Genomic DNA, 12,988 nt, shown 5'->3' with positions numbered 1-12,988 from the left:
AGGCGGATGCTACTTTGGCACGGAGTGATTCTACTCGTTCCTTACGTCCTTCTAGAGTTAGGAAAGTGCCATATAGATATCTCGATTATGTTCTGGGATGCATTAGGCTTAACCCAGAATAGAGCATTTATGGAACACTTATTTAAGTGGACTGTTCGTTGATGTTTTGGATTTTGTTTCCGAGTTAGTCGATCCTGATTATCTATTCGGCTACAAAAGACGTTCGAAGACATTTTGATGCATTTAGGTGTTTAGATTTCGTTTTGTAGGAAGACATGCGCAGTTGTGTTATAAAATAAAGCGCATGGCATGTTGATTGAATCTTAAATCCGTGTTGTTAATGCTATTTGATTATAGTCTACAAATGGAATGAAAGGTAAAAAGCTTAATATTTACATACGAACAATAAGCAATAACAGAATGCAAAAATAAGGACTACCTCAGTGGTTAGAGCAAGCCCGGCCAATTCAAACTTAGTGCATATCGAATTCGAATTGATTCCTGACCGAATTCTTAGCATTTTTTTCTAATAAGAATTGATAATTTGGTTAATAAGCTACCTCTTATAAACAGTCAACACGCAAACTGTTCACTAGGAGAACGCCAAGTAGTTTCTGTGACGTAAATCACAAGCACTTGTAGTATGAAGAAATCTTATTTTACTCGAGCATCTACCGGTATAGCTCAGTGATTAGAGCACCCCGCCCAATACAAATTTAGCGGGTTTCGAATCGGAATCGATTCCTGACCCATGCTGAGTTTTTTAATCCCTTTCCATTGTCTTCCTTAGCCTTTTTTTTTGGTTGAATAAGCTGACGCCTATCCATCGAACACTGGAAAACTGAGCTCAATAGTGGAAAATGTTTTAGTATTACACATGTTTGTCAACAAAATGCCTTCTAGCTCCTTTTTCTTTAATCTGAGTAACTTGCCATGTGGAGAAATTTTCGGTTTTGTTCAGGCATCGGTCGGGATAGCTCAGTGGTTAGAGCACCCCGCCCAATTCAAACTTAGCGGGTTTCGAATCCGAATCGATTCCCAGCCGATGCTTTGTTTTTTAATCCCTTTCTATTGTCTTCCTTGCTTTATTTTTGCTTGAATAATCCGACGCCCTTGCATCGTACACAAGAAAACTGAGCGCAATGGTGGAAAGTGTTTTCGTGTCACACTCGTGTTTTAACAAAATACCTTCCAGCTCCTCTTTCTTTAATCTGAGTATTTTGTTATGTAGAGAAATTTTCTGGTTCATGCGAGCATCGGCCGGGATAGCTCAGTGGTTAGAGCATCCCGCCCAATTCAAACTTAGCGGGTTTCGAATCCGAATCGATTCCCGGCCGATGCTCTGTTTTTTAATCCCTTTCTATTGTCTTCCTTGCTTTATTTTTGCTTGAATAATCCGACGCCCTTGCATCGTACACAAGAAAACTGAGCGCAATGGTGAAAAGTGTTTTCGTATTACACTCGTGTTTTAACAAAATACCTTCCAGCTCCTTTTTCTTTAATCTGAGTATTTTGTTATGTAGAGAAATTTTCTGGTTCATGCGAGCATCGGCCGGGATAGCTCAGTGGTTAGAGCATCCCGCCCAATTCAAACTTAGCGGGTTTCGAATCCGAACCGATTCCTGGTCGATGTTGTGTTTTTTAATCACTTTCCATTGTTATATTTGCCTTCTTTTTCCTGCAATAAGCTGACGCCTATCCATCGTACACTGGAAAACTGAGCGCAATCGTGGAAAATGTTTTAGTATTACAATCTTGTTTTAACAAAATGCTTTCCAGCTCCTCTTTCTTAATATAAGTAACTTGCGATGTGGAGGAATTTTCTGTTTCGTTCGAGCATCGGCCGGGATAGCTCAGTGGTTAGAGCACCCCGCCCAATTTCAAACGTAGCGGGTTTCGAATCCGAATCGATTCCTGGCCGATGCTCTGTTTTTGAATCCCTTTCTACTGTCTTCTTTGCTTTATTTTTGCTTGAATAATCCGACGCCTATGCATCGTTCACTGGAAAACTGAGAAAAATAGTGGAAAATGTTTTATTACAACACTCGTTTGTTAACAAAATGCCTTCTAGCTCCTCTGACTTTAATCTGAGTAACTTGTCATGTGGAGAAATTTTCCGTGTCATTCGAGCATCGGCCGAGATAGCTCAGTGGTTAGAGCACCCCGCCCAATTCAAACTTAGCGGGTTTCTAATCCGAATGGGCTCCTGGCAGATGCTGTGTTTTTTAATCCCTTTCCATTGTTTTCTTTGCTTTTTTTTTTTTGTTGCTTCAATAAGCTGACGCCTATGCATCGTCACCTGGAAAACTGAACGCAATTGTGGAAAATGTTTTAGTATTACACTCGTTTATTAGAAAAATGCCTTCTAGCTCCTCTTTATTGAACCAGAGGAACTTGTGATGTGGAGAAATTTTCTCTTTTATTCGAGCATTGGTCGGGATAGCTCAGTGGTTAGAGCACCCCGCCCAATTCAAACTTATCGGGTTTCGCACTGTTTTTAATTCCTTTTCCATTTTTTCTTTGCTTTCTTTTGCTTAATAAGCTGACGCTTATCCATCGAGCAACTTCAGGGATAGCTGTGTTTTTTATTCCCTTTCCTTTGTTTTCTTTGCTTTTTTTGCTTGAATAAGCTGACGCTTATGCATCGTCAACTTGAAAAATGTGCGGACTTGTGAAATTGTTTTAGTATTACAATCGTTTGTTAAGAAAAACGCCTACTGGCTGTTCTTTCTTCCATCAGAGGAACTTGTGATGTAGAGAAATTTACTGATTTATTCAAGCGCTGGCCGAGATAGCTCCGTGGTTAGGTCACATTCCCCCACCCCCTCCAATTCAAACTTAGCCGGGTTCGAATCCGAATTGGTTCCTGGCCGATGCAACGTTTTTATTCCCTTTCCATTTTTTCGCTGCTTTCTTTTGCTTGAATAAGCTGACCGTTATGGATCGTGAACTGGAAAACTGTGCGCAATTGTGGAAAATGTGTTTAGTATTACACGATTTTGTTAAAAAGAAACGCCTTGTAGCTCCTCTTACTCTAATAAGAGGAACTCGTGATTTGCATGGAGAAATTTTCTGTTTTATTCGAGCATCGGCCTGGATGGCTCAGTGGTTAAAGAAAGCTCTTCCAATCCAAACTTTGCGGGTTTCGAATCCTAATTGATTTCAGATAGATGCGTTATTGCATTTTTTTCAGCTGCGAAATGTTGTTAAATTGCTTGGTCGGATGTATCTTATCCACTTTGAGCTTGCAAAATGTGCGCAAATGAGAAAAACATTTTAGCGATGAAAACGTGTCATAAAGAGCGTCTATAAGCTGTTCTGAGGTCAATCCTACGAACTAGTTGTATTGAGAAAATTTCCGTTGGAATCTGCATCGGTCAGGACTAGCTCAGTGGTTAGAGCAAGCCCGCCCAATCCAACTTAGCAGGTATCGAATCGGAATCGATTTGTGATCGATTCTTTATTAATACATTTTTTCTGCTACGAAATGTTGTTAAAGTGCTTGATAGGATGTATCTTATGCTCTTTAAGCTGGCAAAAATGTGCTCAAATGAGGAAAACTGTTTTAAAACCGTGTAATAAAAAGCGTGTTGAGGCTGCTGTGGCGTCAATTAAACGTACTTGTTGCATTGAGAATTTAAATTTCAATCAAGCATCGGTTTAATTTTGTAAATATTATATTTTTTTGAGTCTTTGCAAATATGTAGGAATGGCATCCTTACTCCGATTTTCTAGCAGTTGTTATTTTACGAGCAGAATCGAAATTACAGTGAGCAACAGCATAGCCTATTAGAGACATCCGATAGTATCAGCATCGGACGGGACGGCTAACGTGGTTGATAGCTCTCCGCTTGTTCCAACGACGGGGGATGGTCGATGGTTCGACTCCCTCGTTCGATTCCCTTCATATCTTGTTTAAGTGCACGCCTTTGCTTGAAAACAAGGTATGCTAATTAATTATATCTCAATATGGAAATCCTGACGTTACGGCTAACGATTGGCTCCAGTTATCTCATTCATAATTCATTTCTTATTATGCAAAATTCTTCATTTGCAACATGGCAGTTGTGGAGTGAAGATGTGTTGTCCTTTGACCGAAGTTATGGATTTGGGGCGATATTATATCCAGCGGAGAGATGGACGAAATTGAAGTATTTTAAAAGTGAGTATTAGCTGCTTTCTTTATATATAAATATTAGCTGCTTTTTTATATATCTCCGTATGAAGTTGAGTTCAACTTTGATGAAAGCAAAGGAAGAAGTTAACACGTGCATTGCAAGTTACTCGTTATTTATGTTCGAATTTAGTTCAAACTGTTGTCTTTTATTATAAAAATGAAGTCTTGTCAAGTCCTTAGCTAGGAAAGAATTCTTGCCATAAATTACTTTGTCGTTTTGCAGCCCGAGCAGTTTAAGTTCCTTGGTACGAAGTTATACAGTTCAAACTATTACGTGTTCAAACTTATCAATCGTTCCTTTTATTTTTGTAGGCAGGAATTGTGCACCTCTTACAAAAAGACGTCCGAAGAAGTATATCGAGTCCTATACTACCATTTAAAGGTAAATATCTCTAAATGTTATAAGCGTATTACGGTTTTCGGTTCCGTTTGATGCCTAAGTTCCAAGAAGTTAGCAGGAACGATCCATTCGAGAAACGAACGGTTGAGGCGTTATGAACAACGGTTTCAAAAGCATTACCTTTCATGTCTGCACAATTTGATATTTCATGTTATCAAGAGTAAAATAGATCTGAATCTTTATTTTTTTGTTTTAGAACATCTTAAAATCAGACAAGAAAGGCAAGATGAAGGACAAAAGGAAGTATACCGGATCCGGAAGTGAAGTCGACAAAGTTAATACCCGCACTAGTCTTTTCCTTCACATAATTTTAATGGTGGCTTAGTAACTTGTGTAAACTTAAGTGCGGATCTGATCACTTTGAGTTTTCATAAGAAAGAGATTTAGGTTGTTTTAATCCTATATGGATTAGTTGGTTAAATAAATGTGAACAACGGAGCCCCAACGCATGTTAACATGGATTAACTACCGGAAAATTTATAAAACAAGGAGAGGAAGTGATACACAGAAGACGACGAGTCCAAGGCTTGTAGTTTTATTGACATTCGTCTTGTTAAGATTACAGGAAGAATAACACAATGTAGCTTTTCTTACAGCCACCATTACAACTTTGAGCGGTCAAGGTAGTCCAGCAAACTTCATCATCGATAGCAGCAAAACTCACGCTAACTTTTTGAAAATGCAACGTTCAACAATTATTTTTCTTTAAACAAACAAGTCCAATAGCTATGCCACTAGACATGCCACTAGACATGCGAACGATTTTCACCTTCCTTCTTGTAGAACAAACTTTCGTAAATTTTCTGTCAGTTTCCAAGGACCTACTTATTATAACTCTATAGAAATTGATATTAAAGAATCTAATTCTCTCTACTTATTCAAAACGAAATTGAAAAAAAAATTATATATGAATTATTAGTTATAAATCTTGTAGTAAATAGTTATATTTCTTCTCATGTTTGATATTATTTTCATTCTTGTTGTTACTTGTATCATACTTTATATTCTGTCAACTCAGTCTATGTAATTAGTTAATTTATACTTACCTTCATTGTATTTTACTTTCGATCCAGGCCTTACCGTTAATGTTAACTTTATTTTTACTCTGAGGGAGCCCAATGTCTATAAGCCTCATGGTTTCTTTTTGGGCTTCCTCGCCACTTTCATTTGCTTTTGTGTAACTGTTTTGTTTTATCGTTATTTGTATTTCGTGGTAAATCAAATAAAGCTAAAGCTCCTAAAATGCGCATTTTTCGCAAAGATTTTTTACAATATCTATGCGACTTAAGAAGCGCTTTTAAAGCTCTCTCGCTGGTGCAAACAGTATTCAAATGATCGCTCAATGTTGATAGTACAGTATTACAAAGTAATTTAGTTCGTGTAGTTTAAGGTGTGAAAGTTTCTAGGAGGCAATGGAAGTTGATAAGGAATAGATAACGCGCGCATTCAATAACGGATAATACGACACAATAATTGCACGCAAAGGCGCTCACAAGTGCACAGTAACACGGACAACAACAGCACACAAGGGTACATAGGGAGACTAAGACACGGGCGCTAGAGAATACATGGACAACTTAAACACAAGAACATCAGAGGACATAGATGGACCAAGACGTAGGAACACAACACTACACACAAAAACCTATATAAGACAAATGTATACAAATGTCTAAAAAGCACTGACACAGGTGAACGAGAGTAGAATCAAACACTGAACATCAAGGGAATAGGCGCTAAAAGGTACATACAACAAGTTGGAATAAGGCGGAAAACAGTTACTGTAAATACAACACAAAGGTAAAGGCGTATAAGAACACATATATCCAAGTGCAGAAAAGTAAACACAAAACGCTAATTACACCAGTGAATACACAGACAATGGCCACCAAGATCATAGACAAACCTATAAAAACAGACACTGGCGATAAAAAAAAACACAAACTGGCTTGCAAAAGTGCAGATAAACAATAATATATGGGCACATTAATAAACATACAGACACACACACTGACATGCAAGAGTACAGACAAACATTAAGACACGGCACAATACCATAGTTAACATACAGAAACAGACACTGACAAAGAAGAGTACCGACACTAGTGAACATACAGACACAGACACTGGCGAGCAATAGTACAGACAAACACTGAGGCAGGGCACATTAGTGAACATGAAGACACTGAGATAATTGCACCCACAATTGCAGGTGTACAGAGAAACACTAAGAGACAGGCACACAAGTGAACACAAAGACGCAGGGATGCTGGCGTGCAAGAGTACAAAAAAACACCAAGAAACGGCACATTCAGTGAACATACAGACACAGACACTGGTGAGGAAAAGTACAGATAAACACCAACGCGCGCACACTAGTAAAAAGACACTACATGCAAGAGGAGAAACAAACAAACACTTTAAGACAAAGGCACACTAATAAACATGAAGACAGACACTGACAAACAAGAGTACAGAGAAACACTATGATAGGGCACACCAGTTAACATACAGACACAGACACTGGCGAGCCAGAGTTCGCAAATACTAATACATGGGCACATTACTGAACAGACACTGACGTGCAAGAGTACAGACAAACACTGAGACAGGGCACACTAGTGAACATAAAGACACAGAGACAATGACGTCCAGGAGTACAGACAAATACTTAAAGAGACAGGCACAATAGTAAACACACAGACAGCGACACTGACGTGGAAGAGAACACTAGACGGTGCATGCAATAAGAATAGAGCACATAGGAACACTCAAACACAAGTACATAAGTGAACATAAAGACACAAACACTGGCGTGCAAGAGCGCAGCCAAACACTAAGACGTGGCACTCTAAAGGAAATACAAACACAGAGACACCGGTGCAAAAGAGAACAGACAAACAATAAGACATGGGCAAACTAGTGCACATAGAAAATCAGAGATTCTGGCACACAAGACTCAAACACTACATTTAGTTCTTTTCTTCTGTGTTGTCGTGTCAGCAAATAGGAACCATTTTGTAAATTTGTGAAAGCCTCCTAGGACTTTTTCACCTTTTACTTATTTAATTAAATGATACTTCAAGACACCTTACATGTCTAGTTTGAAAAAAAAAAACCTTTTAAAAATGGACTATTTCCCTTCAAGTGACTAAAACATTCATGCATAAGAGGATATACAAACACTAAGACATAGATGAACTAGAATACATACGAACACTAAGACACAAATGCACAAGAGTACATAGCAACACTAAGACACAGATGCACGAGAGTACATACAAACACTAAGACACAGATGCACAAAGAGCACGTACAAACACTAGGGAACAAATGCACAAGGGTACATACAAACACTACGACACAGTTGAACAATTAAGGGTACATACTAACACTAGGACAGATGCACAAGAGTTCATACAAAGAATGAGACCCCAGTTGACAAGAGTACATAGCAACACTAAGACACAGATGCACAAGAGTACATACTCACACCAAGACACAGATGCACAAAGGTATATACAAACACTAAGACACAGATGCACAAGAGTACATACAAACACTGAGGCACAAATGCACAAAGGTATATACAAACACTAAGACACAGTTGAACAAGGGTATACTAACACTAAGACACAGATACACATGAGTACATGCGAACACTAAGACACAGACACACAAGAGTACATACGAACACTAAGACACAGATGCACAAGAGTACATACAAAGAATGAGACACCACTTGACAAGAGTACATATGAACACTTAAAGACACAGATAAACAAGAGTACATACAAACAATGAGACACTGGTGGACAAAAGTACATACGCACACTTTAAGACACTGATGCACAAGACTACATATATTACAAACAAACAAAGACTCAGATGGACAAGACTGTACATACAAACAATAAGACACCAGTGGACAAGAGTACATGCAAATACTAAGGCACAGATGCACAAAAGTACATATGAACAATAAAGCACAGAATAAGAGTATATGCAAAGAATGAGACACCAGTTGACAAGACTACATAGGAGTACATACAAACAAACAGACACAGATGTGCACGGTTACATAAAAATGAGACAGATACGCAAGAGTACATACAAACACCAAGGCACAGATGCACATCAGTAAATGACAACACTAAGGCACAGATGCATAAGATTACATACAAACACTAAGACACAGATGCACAAGAGTACATTCTCACACTAAGACACAGATGCATAAGAGTACATACAAACACTAAGACACATTGCAGAAGAGTATATACAAAGAATGAGGCACCACTTCACAAGAGTACATACGAACACTAAGACACAGATGCACAAGAGTACATACAAACACCAAGGCACTGATGCACAAGAGTGTATACAAAGAATGAGACACCACTTCACAAGAGTACATACAAACACTAAGACACAGATGCACAAAGAGCACGTACAAACACTAGGGAACAAATGCACGGGGGTACATACAAACACTACGATACAGTTGAACAAGGGTACATAATAACACTAAGACACAGATCCACAAGAATACATGTGAACACTAAGACACAGATGCACAAGAGTATATACTCACACTAAGACACAGATGCATAAGAGTATATACAAATGCTAACACACGCATGCACAAGAGTACATACAAAGAATGAGACCCCAGTTGACAAGAGTACATAGCAACACTTAGACACAGATGCACAAGAGTACATACAAACACTGAGGCACAAATGCACAAAGGTATATACAAACACTAAGACACAGTTGAACAAGGGTACATGCGAACACTAAGACACAGACACACAAGAGTACATACAAAGAATGATACCCCAGTTGACAAGAGTATATACCAACACCAAGACACAGATGTACCAGAGTACATACAAACACTAAGACACAGATGCACAAGAGTACATACGAACACTAAGACACAGACACACAAGAGTACATACAAACACTAAGGCACAGATGCACAAGAGTACATACAAAGAATAAGACACAGATGCACAAGAGTACATACAAACACTAAGGCACAGATGCACAAGAGTACATACAAAGAATGAAACACCAGTTGACAAAAGTACATACAAACACTACTGACACAGATGCACAACCGTACATACAAACACTAAGACACAGATGCACAACAGTACATACGAATACTAAGGCAGTCAGATGCACAAGAGTACATACAAAGAATGAGACACCAGTTTAAAAGAGTGCACACAAACTCTAAGACACAGATGCACAACAGTACATACGAACACTAAGACATAGATGCACAAGGGTACATAACAACAATGAGACACCACTTGACAAGTGTACATACAAACACTTAGGAACATGCACAACAGTACATACGAAGTCTAAGACAAAGATGCACAAGAGTACATACGAACACTAAGACATAGATGCACAACTGTACATACAAAGAATGAGACACCACTTGACAAGAGTACATAAAAACACTGAGACACAGATGCACAACAGTATATACAAACACTAAGGCACGGTCCCGCCACAGGTGCACAAGAGTACATATGAACACTAAGACACAGTTGCACAAGGTTACACACTAACACTAACACTAACACTAAGACACATGCAAAAGAATACATACAAAGAATTGAGACACCAGTTGACAGGAGTACAGATGTACAAGAATACATTCTCACACTAAGACACAGATGCACAGAGTCCATAGAAACACTAAGACACAGATGCAAAAAGAGCACATACAAAGAATGAGACCCCAGTTGACAAAAGTACATAGCAACACTAAGAGACAGATGCACAAGAGTACATACAAACACTAAGCCACAAATGCACATAAATACATGCGAACACTAAGACACAGATACACAAGAGTACATACAAAGAATGAGACACCAGTTGACAAGAGTACATACAAACACTAAGGCACAGATGCACAAGAGAACATACGAACACTAAGGCACAGACACACGAGACTACATACGAACACTAAGGCACAGATGCACAAGAGTACATACAAAGAATGAGACACCAGTTGACAAGAGTACATACAAACACTAAGGCACAGATGCACAACAGTACATACGAACTCTAAGACATAGATGCACAACATTACAATAGTACATACAAACACTAAGGCACGGTCCCGCCACAGATGCAGAAGAATACAGGGTAAACTTGGTTTGAAATCATTGAAAGGCTTGTAACAACTGCTGTACAAAGACATTGTGTCGAGGGAAAAGACCTTTTCTAGTTCGCCCTGTTTTAAAAAGCATACGGTTGTCTTGGTGTCGCTGTTAACAGTCTCAGCTTAGGCGTGCAGTTCTCAAGTTCTAGGGCATCTGCCAAGGATTAGGAAATGCGTATCTTTTTAAATTTAAAAATTCTTTTTGGGAAGAAAAGGTCTTGATCTCGTAACCAACACGGCAAGCTGTGAACTCTTTAGTTTCCATTATTTTGTCGTTAAGCGAAAGCGTTTCTGTAAGGTTTATTATTAAATGCGCTTCGCCGCAGTTTCATTTTTTGCTTTCCCAAAGCTGAAGCGATTTTAAACGCTTTAGTTTCAATGCAATTTTCATAATTCCTTGTTGTTCAAATGCTTTGCGGCTTTTAAAAATCATTTTTCGTAAAAGAAAACTATTTCGTAGCTTGCCTTGTTGTTTTAAGACCCCTGTTTTTTATGCAATATGTTATGCAAAAATTCATTACAGAGTAGTGTTTATTTTTTTGCTCGAATTAGTTGCCAGGGAAAACGCTGTGCAAATTGGGTCACATTTTCCCGCCAAAAAACTTACGGGCGCTTATAATACGCATGCGCCAACTTTTTTAAAAAGAAAAGTATCCAATGAATTTCTTAATCAGACTTAACAAATAAAGAACACAAGTAATGGAAAAAGGACTGTTTATTGAGTTCATTTTATACTTTAAATAACAAGTTAAATGGTGTATATATATTACCTGGTTTTCTTTTTTTAAAAAAATCCGGCGCATGCGTATTTGGGAAGCCGTGTATTTTCTAAGTTTTTTGGCGGGAAAATTTGCCAAGGTCAACCAAGGTCATGTTAACACAAATTTCAACTCAATTAAAAACACACGTACCAACAACGCGTTGGACAAGAAAGAATTCGTTAAATCGCGTAAAAAGGTGTTGGTTCCTAAATTCTATGAATAGTGGTAAAATCGGTGAATGGAGGCAGTGAAAACGAAACTGTGACGCAGGGCGCCGGAAAGGCTTAAAATTATATTCGTTTTTGTCCAACAAATTAGCGCTTTCCTTAAGCAGGCTCAAAAGGGTTTGAATACTATAAACAAAATGTACTATTCAGAAGGACTGAATCTACACAACTGTTCCCCGCAACGGTAATGCTATGATACCAAAAGAAAAAAACAATATTCTTAAAGTGCACCAAAGCTCAAATACTTTTCGTTCCTAATATAAATCTCCCCATCCAACGCAAACATATATCACCACTGTTATCCAAAGTTTCGCTTTTTCTGTGCCGTGCAAGCTACGTAAACTTGGCAGAACTAGCAGTAAATTTGAACCCACGACCGTGATATGAGAGGCATGGGTCTATTCTCGATTTTACGTCACAAACTATTTTGCAATGCAAATCCGTTTGTGGCGTCAAATCGAGAATAGACCCGTGGGTCCAAATCACTGCTAGTTTTGATTAACTTTGCGCGTCTTGACCGCCACACAAATGGTAAAACAAGTTTGCTTTAGGTGGGAAGGACAAAAAATATGTGAGTTTTAGGTGCACTCAAACGACAAGCAATCATTGATGTGACGTAGTAAGTCACCATGGAACCAAAACAGTTGTGTAAACACATTGTAATGACACCTTGTCCAAGAACGCTTACATCTCAAAAATCAACTTAGTGACCTCGAATTTTTATTGCTGAAAAGTGATAAACGGGCTAAGATAAAAATTCTTGCAAACTTAGCACAAAAAATCTCTGGAGCGCATTTATAGCCACCTTCACAACTGGGAAATTTTAAGGTGGCTCTTAATCCGCTCCAGAGAAGTTTTTAAAACTTTGTATGTAGAGAGTTTTATCTTAGCCTGCTAATCATTTTCCAGCAATAAGAAAATGATACATCACCGAGATATAAGCACTTAAAGACAAAATAAAGCGTGTTTTTGGATGTCTCGTTTGTTGTCGTGGTAACGTATTACCTCACATTAATGAACGCATCTTGCTTAGCAATTATTGTTGTTTCATTTGGTACCATAACATTCATGTAGAGTTAACATCTGAATAGAACATTCCCGCTAAACTGTTGAAACTCGTTTGAGACACAGTGTAACCTAAGCAAATATTAACGGTACAAGTTGCTCACGATTTTCGCGCACCTAAAAGCACAGTCTAACTTATTTCCTTATTTTCGCAAAGGGACAAAA

General features: G+C 38.4%; 1 long non-coding RNA gene across 1 annotated transcript; it reads left to right on the top strand.

Annotated features, from left to right (window-relative positions):
- Positions 1 to 4,066: 4,066 nt before the first annotated feature.
- Positions 4,067 to 7,988, top strand: LOC138057861 (uncharacterized). The gene is made up of 3 exons (XR_011133736.1): positions 4,067 to 4,162; positions 4,490 to 4,559; positions 4,774 to 7,988. It is a non-coding gene; the product is annotated as an uncharacterized lncRNA (long non-coding RNA).
- The last annotated feature ends 5,000 nt before the right edge of the window (positions 7,989 to 12,988 follow it).

This window comes from Montipora capricornis, chromosome 7, assembly GCF_036669925.1.
Source record: "Montipora capricornis isolate CH-2021 chromosome 7, ASM3666992v2, whole genome shotgun sequence".
NCBI classification, from domain to species: Eukaryota; Metazoa; Cnidaria; class Anthozoa; order Scleractinia; family Acroporidae; genus Montipora; species Montipora capricornis.
The sequence above is the reverse complement of the archived record's forward strand: the minus strand, read 5'-3'. Positions and strand labels throughout refer to the sequence as shown.